This window comes from Cibotium barometz, chromosome 5 (assembly GCF_041138505.1).
Source record: "Cibotium barometz isolate CiBa-2024 chromosome 5, ASM4113850v1, whole genome shotgun sequence".
NCBI classification, from domain to species: domain Eukaryota; kingdom Viridiplantae; phylum Streptophyta; class Polypodiopsida; order Cyatheales; family Cibotiaceae; genus Cibotium; species Cibotium barometz.
The window spans coordinates 55,129,855-55,148,519 of record NC_141050.1 but is presented as its reverse complement, the minus strand read 5'-3'; the positions used below and the strand labels follow the sequence as shown (position 1 = coordinate 55,148,519).

The following is an 18,665-nucleotide window of genomic DNA, read 5'->3' as shown; positions in this document are numbered from 1 at the left end:
AAAAATAGCAGATTAGATTAACGTTCTCTGCAAAATAATGGATTAAGGTGATGTTTTCTACCAAAACGATGGATTAAAGTAACGTTTTCTTCCAAAATGATGGATTACACTGACCAAAACAACAAATTTAACTCAAGATTTCTACCCAAATGACAGATTAAACTGATGGTTTCTACAAGATGAACAGAATAAACTAATGTTTTCTGCTGCCCTTAAGGCTCCAAAAGGTTACAAACTGTCCTCCAGATGCCTGACACGTCCCTCTACCTTGACCTTCGTCTGATTTGCCCTTATAATTAACCATTGATTAATGCTTATTCTTTGCCTTAAACACTCACCTAGCTGTGCCTAGCGCTTAATCTTCTCCTTGGCACGACTGAACTTCGCCCTGTAACTCTGCCCGATTATCCCTTAATTCTTCGCTTGATTTGGTACAAATGCTCGTAAACGCTGGCTTTATCTTTTGCTTAAACTCTGCGTTAATCTTCCCCCCCCCCCCCAATGCGTTAGCTCTGCATCAATCTCCACTTGGCTTGGCAATGCTTAATCTCTGTGCCAATCTCCACATGATCAAGTTCAACCTCTGTCTAAATTTCCACTTGAGAATGCTTGCAGGAGAAGAAATGCAGGAAGGCGATGATGGGCGCACTTGTGTAGAGGAGAATATGGCGGGGAAAGTGAGGGAAAGAGGGCAAGGAGAACGCGGTTTTGGTTGGGCGGAGAGCTTCGAAGCAAATTCGGAGGAGCAAGAGAAAAGGGGATGAGAACGAATTTGAGTAGACTCTGAAAGTTCTGACCAGGACCCCTTCAAATAGCTGGCTTTTGCTCTCAGAAGAAGCAAGCCCCCTATTATTAATTCGCTTCATTAGACTTAAGCAATTCTTGATTACATCAGTTCAATTAGTTCAATAGCTTAATCACTTCTATTAGTCCACACCCTTAGTCCCGTCTCCATTGCTTTCTTAATGACGTGTCACATTGTGTCATCTAAATCTCCATAACTCCTTTTATTTTTTGACATATGGTGGGGTCACTATTTGAAATGGTATCCAAATGAGACATCCCCTTTTAAGTTTTGATGCTCACCATGCCCACACAATCTCTCATAAACCACTCATTGGTCATGTACAGGTGTGAAACCGTGTGTTTGTTACTTTGCCAAGCCATCAATCCATAAACACATGGAAGTGTGACACCGTGTGTTTGTTACTTTGCCAAGACATCAATCCATAAACACATGGAAGTGTGACACTCTTGTCAGTTGTTAACAAGTGACACCCTTGTCACTTGTTTCAAAGCCGAACGCGGTATTGTATTTGGTACTGGAGAAGGGTTGCTTATAAAGAGAATGTTACATTGTCGTCAATGAGATGAAGAGGTCCAATGATGTAGCATCCTTGTTGGTCAATGGTCTATACATTGTGATACACTAAGTTGAGACTATTCACTAAGCAAGTTGAGACTACTTGAACAGCATTTCACCCCTAACTAATCATAAAACCCCTAAATTTATTTGAATTCCATTGGCTAATCATAAAAGCACCTTTACCAAGTCATTGTTATGCTTATTTGATCAACTCATAAACACAAGCTTGCAACAATAATTATTGTGAATACATGACAAGTGATGTTTTAGGAATTCTCTAAATGTAGTAACTAGATAGCACTAATCATAAAAGCACCTTTACCAGGTCATTGTAATGTTTATTTATTCAACTCGTAAAAACACAAGCTTGCTACAATCATTATTGTGAATACATACCAAGTGATGATTTAGGTATTCTCTAAATAGTAGTAACTAGAGAGCACTAATTTGAATAATATATTACATAGGCTTCTCATGAATATAACGAAGGCCAATGATTTAGCACACACAACCCATTTCTTAACGAGTTCACCCCCCATTAAAGTGCGAGAGATAAGAATGTAAAAGCATAAAGTTAACCTTGAAAGCAATCATTCATCTACCTCTATGACATCATATACATCCCCCGTGTGAGTGGTTGGTTATCGTTGGGCCTTGTAATTATTTGAAATCATTGAATAAATGGATCTTTGAAGTAGTCAAACATCTCATGAGGAGTCTGTCATGGTCCAAGGTCAATCGAGTACAAATCTTGGCCATTTAATCAACAAGCATTATTTTCAAAGAATAATCTCATCATTCAAAATGATTCTAACACATCATCACTGGGAATATTACAAAACACAACTATTAAGGAAATAATGCCAAGTCAGCACTAAGAATATAAAAAATCAGAAAACTGATAAAATCATGACATATCAACAACTAGAATTCTGAAACTACAGAATACTAGTAATATTTTGACACATCAACCATCAGAATCTTAAAACATTCAATAGACATGAAGCCATGCAAGCATTGTTTTATTAGAATAGAAAATTCTACAGCAGTTTTCAGTTTTGTCACATGACAATAGAGCAAAATCATCTTCAACCTGGGATCCTCATTAGGAGAAATGTGGACTCAATTTTGGGCCCTATAAGAAGTGCCAACTCAGCTTAGAGAGAGAAAATAAAAAAGGTTTAAAACATATCCAAATTTGCAATTCGGCTCATTTTTTACTATTATAATAGTAGGTTTAAATATATTAAAATATACATATTCTTTCAATGAGGTTTCATCATGAGGCGGCATTCTTTGTTGGATGCACATAAAACTTGTCAGAACCAAGATTTCACAAAATTTGAGGTAGTTGTGCATTTAAAAGATTCGAGGAAAGCTTTAATCATAATCTCGATCGTGGGGGGTTTTCCTACTAAACCTTTTTAAAAAAATATCCTTACTAATCGAGTTAATTCTTGTTTCAATTCTTTAATATGTTTTATGATGATAGAAAATACTAGCCTTGCAAATGAGAATATTAATCCAAATTTGGGGATTCCAATTAATCCAGCTTCAACAACACATGTAGACACTCAAATTCTTAGTAAATAACAGTAGTAGAAATGGTGCATGTAAAAGAACATATGATACTTACCATCTTCATTGTGGACATACAATCTCAGTACCAGCCTTTGAAGAAATGAAATAAGAGTTTTTTTTTATGTAATGAGCAAAAAGAGCAAAGGAGGAATAATGGAGAGCGTCATTTGGACTTGTGGACTAATGGCTCAATGTATCCCAACAAGGATCCATTTACAAATGCATCACCTCCATTTTGCAACATTACAAACCTACTACATTTCACTGGTGATGGTAGATAAGGTTTGCTAGGTTATGCCCAACACTTGGAAACAAAAGCGATGGTTGCAGAACAACAGAGGGATTTTCTACAGATAGAGAACACTGAAATAAAAAAACTAAATGGGTTGTATGCAAAGAAGCTTATGGCGAACAAAGAAACAATTCAAGACTTGGAGAAAAAGATTAATGCTTTAAGGAGAAAGGACACAGCACTAGGGCCATGTAAAAGAAGAAGGCAACTTTGCAACATAGAGAAAATGAAAGTTGGAAGTGGAGGGATGAAGAAACGAGTATAGGCTGTAAGGTAATGTTAACTCTTGTTTCATATATATTTCTCTTTTTAGATTAGGTTCTTTGTTTGAAACTAGACATAAGTAATCAGATTTGATGTTATTCTATTTTTTGATCTTTACTTCATCCAGAGTCCAAGAAGGTACAATCCGAAGCTAGAGTGCATTATAGTCATTTGGTACCAAAAAGAATAGTGGAAGAGATGTTGTATCAAAAGGAGTTTCAAAAAATCAATGAGAAGCATGTGTCTTCTTTTATGAACAAGAACCACCTCGATGCAACTCAGGTGCAAGCAATGCTAGATGAGACTGGCATCTCTCAGAAAGCATATAGTATACTGTTTAAGGCACTAGCAGAGAAATGTCAAAGTAAGAAGCATAAAGGTTCATTACTTCCAAAACCAATGCAAGTAAAGTCTGCACGACGAGAACATGTGAACTCAGAGGTGTTTGAGAAGCTTGGTTCATCAGTACATATTGAAGCAACATTCGTTGCTAAAGACAAAGAGGTACTCTTTAACCACCAGCACAACAATATTTTCTTTGATCTTGAAGCTTTCCTTAGGTACGGAGTTCAGTTCTTTGAGATTAGTCAAGAAGAATGTGAAGGAGTTCTAAAATTTGTTTTGAAACTGGATGAGTGTGAGATTTTAAAGAACAGAAAAATGGAGAGGGTTACTATCACTCTAATGAATAGGGCCTTACACACATTTTTTACAAAAGATGATGCAAGATATTTCAGTGTTCAATCGAAGAATAACATATTGCCACTTGGATCTTTTGAGGTATCTTCTTTATCATTGAATATGACTATGTATTACGTTGAAATAATTTAAACACGAAACTTGTATTAAACATGAGCTTCTTCCTAATGACACAGGTGGATAAAGAAGACTTTAAAATTTTGCATCGGGTGTTTCATCAAACTACAATTCCATCACTGATTAGTGAGCAAAGAAATGGAAGGGCCCTTCATGTGGTTGGGTTCGGTGACTATAAAGCGGAATGGCACATGGCAGGTGATTTGAAGACTCTAAAATGCATGTATAACATAAGCAAAGGTGCAAATGCAAAGAGTCCATGTCTATATTGCATGTCATGTGCCAAGACTTTAGATCGTGTATTATGGAACAAAGCTCCTGATAGGCATTTAAAAGATAAAGATTTCAAAGCAGTGCTTGATATTCCTTTATCCAGAGTGCACATATGCACATTGCATGCACTATGTAGAATTATAGAGAAGCTAGTGTATTTGTACATATGCTTTGCATGGACGTTAAAGCCTAAAAAGGAATCTCTAAAAGCAATCAAAGCAATAGAAAAAGTGCTATCAAACATTGGCTTGCATGGGGGGCATGTTAAAATTGAGGAGGACGACAAGCGGTCACAAGGGGACATCAAAGTACCAAGAAAACCATTAATAGGTGGTGTGAAAGCTAAAAGATTTTTGTCATTTTGCCTCAAAGACTGTCGAGATAAACACAAGCAAAAGATGTTTAATCGATGGAAAGATCTACATAATGCAGTCAAGGACATTGGAAATGAATGTTCAATCCAAAATTGGAAGGCAGATGTGTGGATTTCACTTGACAAGATCTTTGCATTCATAGAGAAAAAGAGTTGGAGCAATAGTGAGATAAAATTATTTGAAAACATATTAGAGACTTGGAGGAAGGCATTCATTGCAAGATGGAGTGATCAACATGTAACTCATTACATGGTAAGAACTTTTAAAACTGCTGCAATCTCAATACTATGAGACCACCTAATACATACATCTGATTTTTTTCTGTTGTCATTGATTGCAACATATACTATATAATCATACACCATATTTCTCAAAGACATACGGTTCATTGTCAATATGGTCAACTCAAGACATGGAGAAGTCACATTACATGGCAAGAACAGGTTACTTTAAGCACACTAGACATGGTGGAGGTAAGAATCGAGCCAATAGTCTTTTAGAGTTACATCAATGGACTTACAAGAAATTGATTCACAAAGCAAAACAAAAAGACACATTCAAGTCCTCATCATTGACAGGTGTAATACAATTGATTAATAAAGAAAAGAGACAATGCGCTTGGAATCAGTCAACTACGAGAGAGCGCCATCAGTTGTGGCATCGCTCAAGAGTCAGGGTTGGGAGTAGGTGGTCTAGATAAGGTGGGCTTGATCTTCTTCAGTGGTCTTCCTTCTTCATCTTTCTTTTCCTCTTCTTCCTCTTCATCTGTCCTGTCGTCGCGCGGGAGATCTATTTTTGGCATCTGCACTGTTGGAGGCAACAGTTCTGACCGGCTTTTTCTTGTCCTTATTAGATATCTTTTTTCATATGGATGCAATGTGTCTGGGTCTGTAATTCCCGCTATAATAGCATATGCTGTATATGATAGGTAGTAGGGGCATCTTAGTGCTTAGCAACCATGTTGAAATATACAAGTGAATAGGGTGTGTGCAGGAACAAGCCCTTAGCAAGAGGCTGTAAAAGAGAATCTGTAAATGAGTGAGAAGCTGTGAAAAGGTGAGAGGTATCTACTGGGAGAGAATAAAGGGTAGCATGAGAAGATTTAGGATGTGTGGAGATATTCTAGGAAAAGTGAAGAGGTGGAGAGAATCAAGCAAAAGAGGTGGAGTGAATTAAGGAGAGATCAGTGGGATTAGATGCTTGGATGTAAACTCTATAAATTGAAGCATTGGCCTAATGAGAATTTTCTAGTTTTTGATTATCCATGCCTACATTAAGCTATCAGTTAATTGCTCACTAATCGTGTCTTAATCATCATCTAATCTCTTTGTTAATGATGTTGATTCTTGCATTTGATCCACCATAGCTCATCACATTGCTGCAAATTTAACATGGTATCAGAGCCTAGCTTAGAATCGATCAAATCTATGAGCTCATTATCTTGCTAATCACCTAGTTAATTAGGTTTAGAAAATAATCAAGTTTTTAGCTCCTTTTTCAAATAGCCTCTGTACCCCCAACTGGTGGAGGGACTTGATCTCCCTCTTGCCATAACATTGGCCCAAACCTTTCAAGCCCCACATAGCCAAGCCTCCCATGCACCAGCCCATCTACTCAAATCGTCAAACCGCCGGCGGGGGCTGCTCTGCTGAAAATTGCGATTTCTCAAGCGCTTGTTTCTGGAAGCAAAATTGAGATCTTCTCTTCCATAGATACAATTGGTCTAATTCCTCTTGGCCCCAGGGGTTTTCAAGGGTGCTCTACATGCTGGTGATGTTAGATTTGTGAAATTCCTCAAGGAGAAGTGGAATCAAGCTCTGCATCAAATCTGCAGGTGACTTTGGTAAAAACAGAGATTAAGCATTCAATGTTTGGTCAAATCTTGTGTTTCTTGGCTTAATCCTCTACTAGACTAACTGCTATTGATGGCTTTGAAAGGAGTTGAGCTCATTTGAACTCTAAGGCCCCAAATCTGGCCTCCCCACATACTCTTATTTTTGCACACAAAACAAAGGATTAATTCACACAATCGACAAAGTCCACGTAAATCAAATTCTTATAGTTTGAAAAATCTTTGACTCTATTACCTGTTGACTTTCATCACCCTCAAGCATGGATCTTGTCCACAGAGGGATCGTGGACTTACTGTCTTCATGCACGCTTGGTACCAAAAATTTACCCATATCTGCTAAACCAAGACGGTCGGCAATTGCTGCAGCCTCCTCCTCGGAAGGCAATTGGGTTTCATATGTCCTAGCTTCATCGAATATCTTCTTTAATATCTCCTTGCCAGCTAGGTACTCGGAGTCCTGGACTGCAGAATCAGCCTAGTAGATAATTGTCAACTCCTTTCTCTATCTAGCCCATGTCTGCTTCACTAAAATTTGCTAAGGCAGCCAAGCAATAGTCTTCACGAATATTGAAATGTTGCATCATGTCTGTTAATAATACATAAACTTGGGCTGCCATAGTAAAGCTGGGCAAGGAAGGTAGTGACAACTCCCCCTGTTCATTCTCATCAAAAGTGCTACATCGAAGGGGATAAGGGGTGCATTAGCCTCAAAGGTTTCCTTTTCGGCCTCTTCCCTCTCCTTTGCTGGGTCTATAACCACCTCTTCCTCAACCCCATCATCCTCGATTGGCACTTGAGTGCTTGCCAAAGTCACTGTCTCGGACTCCGAGTCCTCAGTAAGAAGATGCAGAAAACAAAGAAAACCATAACTAAACTGGAGCAGGCGACACTTCTTTGAGTGTATTGGGCATTTCTCCTCTACTCTACTGCTACATCAGCTGGGAATCTTTTCAAGACAACGGCTAAGCCTCCTCTTCATGACTTTGTCTGTTGCAAAATCAGATGGATGAACATATCGTTCACCATTCAGATATAACGATATTGGCATAAACAATGTCTTCATACTCCTGCTCATGGTCACCGAGAACAATCCTACAAGAATTAATGACGTTCTCAAGAGAAAGTTCCTTGTTGAACATTGAAGACAACTCTGGGATACGCTCGTGGGCTTGTGCATTGTACAAGAACAAAAAAGCTTTTCTGCACACAAGACTCTTCTGCCTCGTCATCCGATTCGTAGACAATGTCCAACTCTTTCGAAGACATGCCTAAAAAAACATTTCAGTCAATTAGAACATGCACGCTCATTATACATGGGGTCAGTATACCTGGCGATAAGGAGATTTGGATATACACATGCAAGCCCCCTGTCGTTTGGTACTAGCACCAAAAAAAGAGGGGTCAGTACCAAGCGGTAGAAGGCTCACGCGGAATTCATGAGCCCATCACCGCTTGGTACTAACCCCCAAATTTAAAGAGACTTCAAGGGGTCAATAAGTTTTATTGTTTTTTTTAAGATGAAGCCTTTATATATATTAAATAAAAAACATACAAGCAACATATTTTGCATTTTAGTTGTATTTTGTAAGCTGAAATAGTCTGTCTTCTAGACCTGAAAATTTAAGGCCTACCCTAAGCTTCGACTTGAAGGCCTATAAACTTACTTGGCCTTTATGTTTACACATTTGCAACCCACTACTACTCTAGAAAATTTGATTTAAATTGAAACCTTAGGGAGGGAGAGAGGGAGGGAGGGAGGGAGGGAGGGAGAGATGGGCATACCTGCAGAAAATATTGAAAGCTTTGGCAATGGCATTGGCGATGCAAAGGGACGGCGATGGCGATGGCAATGTAGAGGGACGGCAACATAGGTAACTCAATGCAAATGGGTGTCTCAGCTTATCACAGAGGCGGTTAGCTTTGAGGATTTCCTATAAGACTTAAACCTAGAAGGATTTTAGCATGCAAAGAAACTTTATGAAATAGTGTAAATTTCTAAAAATGTATGTCCCAAATTGCTTGACTTGCTGGTTTGAGAGGAGTCCAATATGGGAATTTGGGTATGTTTCTCAAAAATATCCTCCTTGAACACTGCTCCCAAGGGAGATTTGGGACTTAAAAAACTAGTACCACATGAGGAGTTTTGGGACATTATCGACTCATACCACTCATGCGGACATTTAAAAGGTCGGCCGCATTAACGACGCGTGAATATGGTATGTATTATGTACTCACTCATCGACTTTCTTGCATGTGTTCATTTTTTCCACCGGAGTCTCCGACAAAATAGCAAGAGCCAAACGCCATTGCTGCTACATTCATCGTCCTCTGAGTCTTCGACTGCATTAGCCTCCTCAATGCCCCCTAAAATGCCATCGGTCTCTACATCCATTTACAGGTATTTCAGAGTTCTTTCAGACCCTCTATTAACATTTTGCTGTCTGTTTTGTGAATGTTGATAATAGTGTCTGTACAAAGTGCTCAGGGTTTCATCGGGGTCCTTCTGGTCCCATATCGTTTAATACTGACCCCTTTGGCTCACGTTGCCCACGAGTCTAGTACCAAGTGATATTGGTACCTTTGGACTCCTGGACTCCTGTTTGTTTCATATCGCTTGGTACCGACCCCACTTTAATGACGTTGGACATGGGGTTAGTACCAAGCGATACAAAGGCCTCCGGGATCCTGTCTGCTTTATATCGCTTAGTACCAACCCCACTGTGAGTCGTCATGGGGTCAGTACCAAGCGAAACAAAGGCCTCTGGGATCCTGTCTACTTTATATTGCTTGGTCCCGACCCCACTGTGAGTCATGGGGTCTATACCAAGAGAAACAAATGCCTCTAGGATCATGTCTCCTTTATATCACTTGGTGTCGACCCCACTGTGAGTCATGGGGTCAGTACCAAGCGAAACAAAGGACTCCGGGATCTTGTCTCCTTTATATTGCTTGGTACTAATCCCACTGTGAGTCATGCGGGCTGTACCAAGTGAAACAAAGGCCTCCAGGATCCTGTTTCCTTTATATTGCTTGGTGTACCAAAAGAAACAAAGGACTCCGGGATCCCACTATATATATTACATGCATTTTAGATGTATTTAAAAAAAACCCTTATATTTGTGACTTTTTACTTTTTATATAAATTTGGAGCTAATAAAATTAGCCCTTCTGTCCTAATTTTAAAGGTATTTTCACCTTATCAACTTTAAATTCCCTTTATGTATATAAATTCTTTAAACCATGAGAATCAAAACCCATCCTGTTGAACTCATGTGCTACCTTATATATTTCTTAGATATCAAGCCTTCTTCTTTTTGCCAATGGGACTTATGAGCACAAAGAAAATAGGTGGATACAATTTTATAACTTTAAAGAATGTGGTTGAGTAGAATCAATGATTGCAAGGATATGCTAAGTTCATACATACACCTAAATACACACAATAGCCTCTTAAGTAAAGGATACATAGTGTGTCTAATTACCATTGATCACTTTTTTTGTCCATTGATTAGATGAAATCCCCATATGTCACATGTATTGATATATCATCTATGAATTCTTACATGATTGATCACCTTTTTTCTCACCCACTACATGAAAGCCCCATATGTAACATGCAGTTTAAGATGTATTGATATCTCATCTGTGAGTTCTTACATTTCGTGCTAATGCCATTTTGTGCCCCAAGTTTTGTAATGGTTCGTTGTAATATTACCTACATGTAATAAGCCATGGGAAATTGTCAAGTGTCTTTGTAACTAGTCCATGTTGTCCATGTAGGGCTAAGGTTGTAAAGCCAGAGTCATGTTAAGTCTTTTTTATGGATGCCCGGCCTAGTGTGAACTTATGGCCATAGTATATAAGCTGACTTTGAGACACTTATTATAGAGACTTTTGCATATATGATGCCCACCACCAAGAAAATCAACAAGTGATAATGAATAGGCTCCCCCTCCACAAATCCATTAACCATTCCCACGTCATACCAAAACATCTACATCATCTGCCTCAATGTGCCTCCCACCATCTCGACCATCCCATGCCCTTCTTTTTGAAACTCTCAAGGATGCCATCAGTTGTTCTCTCACAAACCATCTTATCCCACAAGATGCGACTAAATTACCTTCTAGATCCCTCGAGCACCTCAAAAATTGACACTCACTAGCGGGTTGGGCTTATTAGACTTCCAAGAGGCACATCCTCTAGAAACAACTAGTAATAACATGAACTCACGCGTCAAGATGAGTTTATCCAAGAGGGGCACTAAAAGTGCAACGACTCCCAACAACTACCTTCATGCTGCAACAATGAGAAGATTGCCAAGCTAGAAGAAAGAAAATAAGCCTATAATATCGCTACACCTTATCATGGTCTGTTATCATAACATTAAGCTTATCATACCATTAAGCTTAATCACCTTATCATCGACTGTGGAGTGTTTATAGAACCGAACGCGGGGGGTGAGATAGCATAGCTTCTCTTGGGTGATGCATTCCTCTTGGTGGCTCCTTTTTATCCCCATTGGGGATGGGGATGGCTTCTCTCTGTGTGGCCGTTCCCTGAGTGGTGCTTTAGTTGGAGGGCCATTTCCATTGGCAAGAGGCCATCATGCACCATTTTTGCGATGCCAGTTTCAGCATTAGTTCATGAGTAGTAGTTGCTTGTTTTATTTACATCTAGGGTCTACGTGTTTGGTTGATGAGTTGCCATTTGTGTGCACTGATAAGAAAAATGCTTCTTAATATGCACCCCAAACATTTTTGTGGGGTGCATTAATTAATAAGGCAAAGGATTTATTAAAATTGCAAAGCTTAATCAACAAGGGGAAGCGAAAGGGGCCGCGATACACGTGTTGGAAGTTATTTGCATGCATGTAAACGTGGACACGTGTAGGCCCTTCGTTTTGCATGTCTTCTCTTGTATTTTTAGATTTAAGTCGTGGTCGTCTATCTTTCCCGTCTTCTAAAACCTGTGCTCGCATTTGTGGCTATTCGATATGCTTCGTGGCCGTCTTCCGGCGATGGTTCTAGCACAGTTGTGTGTTCGTGGCTATTTGATATGCTTCTCGGTTGTCTTCTGAGGATGGTTCTAGCAGTCCTGGAACAATGGTCGTGGTCGTGGTCGTCTTCTGGAACTGGTGCTCACGTATTATTAAAATTGCGAAGCTTAATCAACAAGGGGAAGCGAAAGGGGCCGCGATACACATGTTGGAAGTTATTTGCATGCATGCAAATGTGGACACGTGTAAGCCCTTCGTTTTGCATGTCTTCTCTTGTATTTTTGGATTCTAGTCGTGGTTGTCTATGCCCAAAGAATTGGAGGACGGCTAAGGTAACTAGAAGGAGCAACTTCTTTGTTGTTTGACAGAATGATATCTTCCTGATTCCTCTATACGGTCTTGCAGATGGTGCGATGATAGCCCTGGGATGCTGCTTTGGGTGGAGAGAGACTTCTTGCTTCCCTTATTGCAGTAGTTGGATCCCTCACGTGGTCGTGCGAGCATCCAGTCCGGTTTTGTCGCCATCATCCCTGCTGGTGGCGCCCAAGATCGGGTGTTGGCGGCCTCTCCCCGCTGCTAGAAACCTTCATCTTCCTCGATCAGCCTTGCGGAAAGTTCTTAAGTTTCTCCTTGCTGGTGGCGCTCCTTGTTGAAATGCCTCTTTTCTGATTCCTCTTAATGGCCTTGTAGGAAGATGTGCAGAGGTCCTGCTCAGCAGAGACTTCTTGCTCTGGTGTACCTGCACTCGATTTTGGAAAGGGACGTGACGACCGAAAGGGGGATTGAGGGCCTTTTTTACTTTTACTTTATCAGGACTAAACTGATCTGTCGTCCTTGCAGAAAACTCCAGCAAAACATCAGCATCGGTCTGGTGCTTGGAGGCAGTCTGAAACAATGGTGTCACTCCAATGCATGCCAGGTCACTTTTCCTTAGCTTCATTTTCAGATTCTCTGGATTGGATCCTGGTTCCTGTCTGCATGTGGATCCACTTCTACACCTGATGGCCATTGAGAGGGGTTTGCTTACTGCTGCCTGTAGATTGCTTCTATTAGTGCTCTGTCCTTAGATAGGATTAGAATAATCTTATCTCTGGTTTTTTCTAGTTTTTCCATGGTGTAGTCTGAGGCTCTCTTTTGGAGCTTGATCATTAATCTCTTCTCCAAACTGAAGAGGGCTTGGGTTTGTTTGGTCTAATACCTGATGCATGATGTTATTAAGCACACAGAAAGAGGAGGACCCTTGATTTCGGGGTTGTCGAAAGTAGCTGCTACCCTCTGTAACCAGGCATGCCAAAGATACTCACTTTTGATTACATTCCAGAGTGTGGTTGAACATCTTATGTTTTCTCCTAACATTAGATTCTTCCAATTAACATCTTTTCCCCACCTCAGAATATATATGCATGTAGCTCTTTGAAAGTGTTGGAAATGTGCTTGCAGTGGAAGAAGATGTGGAGGTCATCCTCAGGTAAGCCGCATCTTGCACATTGATCTGAGGAGATGTGAAGCTTTGCAGCCTTGCTCTGTGTCCATATGGCTCTGTAGGCTACCAGCCAGGCAAGGCAAGATTTCTTGGGATCGATGTGTGAGCTCCACAGATCCTTGAGACTGTTATACCATTTTTTCCTATCCCAGTTGATACTCCATCTGCGGTTGAGAGTGACATGAATAGGGGGGCTTTTTCGAGATTAGGGATGGGGAGAAGAGGTTTGTTCTCTATCCATTGAAAGGCTAAGATATTGAAGGATGGGGGTCTGCTGATCTTCCAGATTTCCTGTTGGTTCCATTGAACTGCTCTGCTTTGAATTAGATCTAACTCTGGAGTTCTACTGTCGAACTTGGCTACCAGTTCTGCTCTTGTGAGCCAGGTGCCTTGGTGGGGGTTGAAAATATCTGCCCAGGTTGCTAGACCTTTTTTGTGGAGATTTAGAGCTAATTTCCCTTCCTCTGGTTCAAGGGGGATCAGAGGGAGAATAGACCACCAACAAGAATCCATGGCTAAGATACCTCCTGTTTTGTTGTCCTTGGGTATGATGGAGAGAAAACTCTTAATTCTGAACCAGGCTTTCCAAATGGATGTTACTAGTTGGCTCCCTTTAGGGGTTATGGGGTGTTTGGAAGCTACTATGGTGATGATGGGTAAGTTGCACCATTTGTTGTGGCCAGAGATAGTGAACCTAGGGGTGTCCTTGAACAGCAGCTATGCCCAGTCTTATGTGGGGTTCTCTAGAGCTCTGATGATCCATTTTGAGGCCATTCTGTCAGCATACAGGCGTATTTCTTTAATCCCCAGCCCTCCCTTGGATTTGGGTACAGTACAGATGTCCCATTTTACTTTAGGTCTGCTTCTGTTCCATGGGTCACCTCCCCATAGGTAGTTTCTGTTTAGCTTGGTGAAATCATTGAGGTCAGCGTCAGGGGGTCTCCAGCAGCTGAGGAAATAGATAGTAGAGGGGATGATGAAATGATTAAGCACCGTAATTCTCCCTGCTCTATTGACAGTTGCTTCCTTTTCCATCTAAGTAACTTGCTTTCTATTTTCTCCATTACCCATTGCCATTTTTGTCTCAGTGTCACCTTGAAACCCATGGGAATACCAAGGAGCCTGAAGATCTCACCATCCTAAATGATGTTACAGCCTATCTCAAGGAGCCAAGTGGGAGGGGGTTCAATGAGGGTTTTGATCCCTGTTTTGCTGTGATTAATTTTGGAGCCTGAGGCTTCACAGTAGGTTTGTAGACAGCTCCAGAGAACCTTGATGTTCTCTTCTTCGTTTGCTATTAGACTGGGTAATTTGATTCCAACCAGATCTCCTTTGCTGATCTTGTCCTTTATTAGCCTGCAGCTATAGCATACAGCAGGGGAGCTAGAGGGCATCCTTGTCTGATACTCTTTTCAAGAGGGAAGGGGTATGAGAGTTCTCCATTGATGATAATTTTAGCTTTGGCATTTCCAAATAAGGTTTTTACCATGTGGGTGAATTGGGGGCCCAGGCCCATGTCTCTGAGAGATTGGAGGATGTAGTCCCACTGGATTCTGTCATAGGCTTTCTGTTCAGCAGGCAATCCATCCTCCCCTGGACTCTTATTGGGCTTGAGAGAGAAGATGACCTCTTTGATTTCTTCCTGAGAGATGTCTTGATCCAGACTAACGGCTAAATTGGCCGGGATAGTTTTGGGTCTGGCTACTTTGATAGCCTTCATTGCAGCTGTCTTGGTTGGGGAGGGGGGACCATCTTCTTGAAAAATGCTGTGGTAGTATTCATTGAGCAGTTTTTTGTTCTCATCTTGGTTAGTGGAGGCCTCTTGTTCTCATCTTGGTTAGTGGAGGCCTCTTGTTCTCATCTTGGTTAGTGGATTTCTTCCTGAGAGATGTCTTGATCCAGACTAACGGCTAAATTGGCCGGGACAGTTTTGGGTCTGGCTACTTTGATAGCCTCCATTGCAGCTGTCTTGGTTGGGGAGGAGGGACCATCTTCTTGAAAAATGCTGTGGTAGTATTCATTGAGCAGTTTTTTGTTCTCATCTTGGTTAGTGGAGGCCTCTTGTTCTCATCTTGGTTAGTGGAGGCCTCTTGTTCTTGAAACTGCACTTGGAGTTTTTTAAGTCTGCTGGTTCTGTGGGCTGAAACTTCCTTTCTGACCTGCTTGAGCAAATTTTGGGTGGACTTGACTAACAGACTCCAAGCTTTTGCCGGGGATAGATTGTTGCTGAAGAAGGATTTCCAGATGTGCTTGATTTCTTCTTGAACTAGGGGCAGTTTAAATAGGGCTGGGTATGTGTGGAACCAACTAGATTTATGTCTGTTGTCTTGATTATCCATTGTAGTGATGATGGGGTAGTGATCTGAAATGCATGTAATCAAGTCTACCGAGCATTCACACCTGTTGTATTTGGAGTAAATTTCGCCACTTGCATATGCTCTATCTAGTCTGGCTTTTCTGGAGAGCTCTCCAGTAGAGTAGTTTTGCCATGAGAAGATTCCTTCTTGACCCAAATCTTGCAGATTGAACTTGTGTTTTACTTTTTTCCAAGCTTGTTTCTCTGAGCCAAAAAGGGATTGACCTTTGAAGTTGTATCTGTCCTTGAGGGTTTCAACCATGTTAAAGTCCCCCATAATAAAAAAGGGTGCACGTAGCCTTAGAAGGGATTTCCAGGTTCTTGTCCTCTGTTTCTATGGGCCGTGAGCATAAACTCCTACAAAGGTGAAGCTGTTCATTAGTAAAACTATCCATTGATTGTTGATGTCAATGTGAAAGTCCTGTAGATCTTGGATGCAATCATAATGGATGCCCACTGCTAGGCCCCCACTTCCATGAGAATGACGTGAGGATATCCAAAAGTGCTCGGGGGAGATGGAGTATAGCCTTCTGTTCAGTTCCTCTCCTGATGTGGATACTGATGCCAATGGTTTTTCTTTTGGAAGTGTGCTAATCCAAGAAAATAGACCCATAGCTTATGAGTCTTGTAAACTCAAGTCCCAAATGAAGTGTTGTGCCACACATGATTTGGAATTGCCTGGACAATTGTGCATGCACTTAAAACTATTTGTTGAACTATTTGTAGTAATGGTACAACAGTATGAGAGGAAAACTGGTATTGTGATATACTTACCTTTCTACAGCATGGCATTTTTCTTGAAATAATGACAAGGGATCAATGCAAGAAGTCAGCACTAAAAAGTAGGATGCTCACATTGATAGCTGATTAGTTGTGCAAAATGGAAGTAGATCAAATACTTAATAGATATGTGCTTAATCATGAATAGTAAGCCATCTTGATAGAAGCTAACCAAGGCACAAGTGGTAGTCACTTTGGAGGTGACATCACACAGGTAAAAAAATACTACAAGTTGGCTTTGTTGGATCTTGTAGATGGAGAGCCAAACTCACACACACATAATGCTCAATGATAAGAACACAAGGGTGTAGAGTGTGAGAGAGAATGGCAAGCTCAAAGGAGAGAGATGAAACCTCTCTACAAGTACAAAGAGAAAGTACAATCAAGTAAGCTACCCTAAAATGTGAGTAAGGTTGCTTATTGACCTCACGGGTGAAGTATACCCGATATCTAACAAACCCCCTATAGTACAAATGAGAGGTTTATAGAGATTACAGATCAGCCTTTGAAAGGGAAGAGACCCAAATCTTCACATAAGGGCTTAAACTTTTCACGTGATAAGGATTTAGTGAAAAGATTTGCCACATTATCATGTGTACTACAATAGATCAGATTAATCTCTCCTACGTGGAGTCTCTCTTTGATATAGTGGTAATGCACTTCTTTAAGCATGCTATAGTAGACTTTCTGTCCAAATATTGGACAGTGGGGAACTTGCAGAATATTGAGTGTTGGATTATGCGATGTGGATGTAGAATTGTTTGCAGTAATGGTACAATAGAATGAGAGGGAAAGTGGTATTGTGATATGCTGACCTTTCTATAGTAGGGAAAGTGCTTACCTTTCTACAACACGGCATTTTTTATTGAAGGATGACAAGGGACCAACGTAAGAAGTTAGCACTAAAAAGAAGGATGCTTATAGTGATAGATGATTAGTTGTGCAAAATGGGAGGAGATTAAATACTTCGCAGATTTGTGCTTGAACATGAGTAGCAAAGCAATCTTGATAGAAGTTGATTAAGGCACAAGTGGTAGTCACTTTGGAGGTGACATCACAGGTAAAAAAATATTACAAGCTAGCCTTGTTAGATCTCATAGAATGGAGAGCCAAACTCACACACAAGCAATACTCAATGACAAGAACATAAGGGTGTAGAGTGTGAAAGAGAATGGCAAGCTGAATGCTCTCTACAAGTACAAAGAGAGTATAAATGAGCAAGCAGCCCTAAAATGTGAGTAAGGTTTCTTATATACTAGCCAATCCTAGTTCACATCTGGACGACTATGGGAAAAAACCCAGTGATGGGACAAAAAGTGCCCATGGCATAATTTCATGACCTCATGGTGAAGTACTACCAGATATCTAACAAACCCCCTATAGTACAAATGTGAGGTTTACAAAGATTATAAATAACTCTTTGAAAGGGAAAAGGTCCAAAGCTTTGTAGAAGGCCTCAATCTTTTCATGTGATAAGGCTTTAGTGTGGTGGAAAAGATCTTCCACATTATCATGTATACTGCAATAGATCAGACTGATCTCTCCTGCATGGAGTCTCTCTCTAACATAATGATAATGCACTTCAATGTAATTGGCATAAAATATAAGATTCTTAGCAACTGCCATTGTGCTCTGACCTGTCAGTGTGATGAGAATAGGACTATGGGGGTGTCTGAAGGAACATAAAGATCCTCCATCATTCTTCTCAACCATACACATTCAACTATCACAGTGAATGCTACTCTGTATTCAGCTTCACAGCACGATGAGGTTGCCATAGTTGGTTGTTTTTGTCTTAGCCAAGATATGTACAAATTGCTAAGAAAGAAACAATTTCTAGATGTGAATTTATTGTGTATCATAATTTCCTGCCCAATTGGAATCGCTGAAGGCCTGCAATTGTAAATCACCCCCCTTGGTGGCACAAAACAATCCAAGATCTTGAGTACCTTGCAAGTATCAAAAGATACATTTAATTGTCTGGCAATGCTTAGTGCTTGGGCAATGCATAAACTTTGAAAGTTGTGACATACCATACTGGATGTTAGGTCATGAGTTGCACAAATAGAGTAGGTATCCAATAGCTACCTTTGATTTATCTTTCATAGGGTAATATCAACCAAATTTGTTGTAATCATCAATGGAGATAAAATATAAATTTCCTCCCAAAGAAGTAGTCTGCATTGGACCACACATATCACTGTGTATGGGCTGTAATTTGTGGTCAGT

The 18,665-nt window shown here is 40.4% G+C and overlaps 1 protein-coding gene and 1 pseudogene across 1 annotated transcript in view; one reads left to right on the top strand and one right to left on the bottom strand.

The window, feature by feature from the left end:
- The window catches only part of LOC147638657 (calcium-dependent protein kinase 28-like), a 60,088-nt gene extending 59,236 nt beyond the window's left edge, over positions 1-852 (bottom strand). The window contains exon 1 of the mRNA XM_086798601.1: positions 339-852. The gene's annotated coding sequence lies outside the window, so the exon portion shown is untranslated. The remainder of the gene's footprint in view (positions 1-338) is intronic.
- LOC147638656 (uncharacterized) lies at positions 567-5,466 on the top strand (annotated as a pseudogene).
- The last annotated feature ends 13,199 nt before the right edge of the window (positions 5,467-18,665 follow it).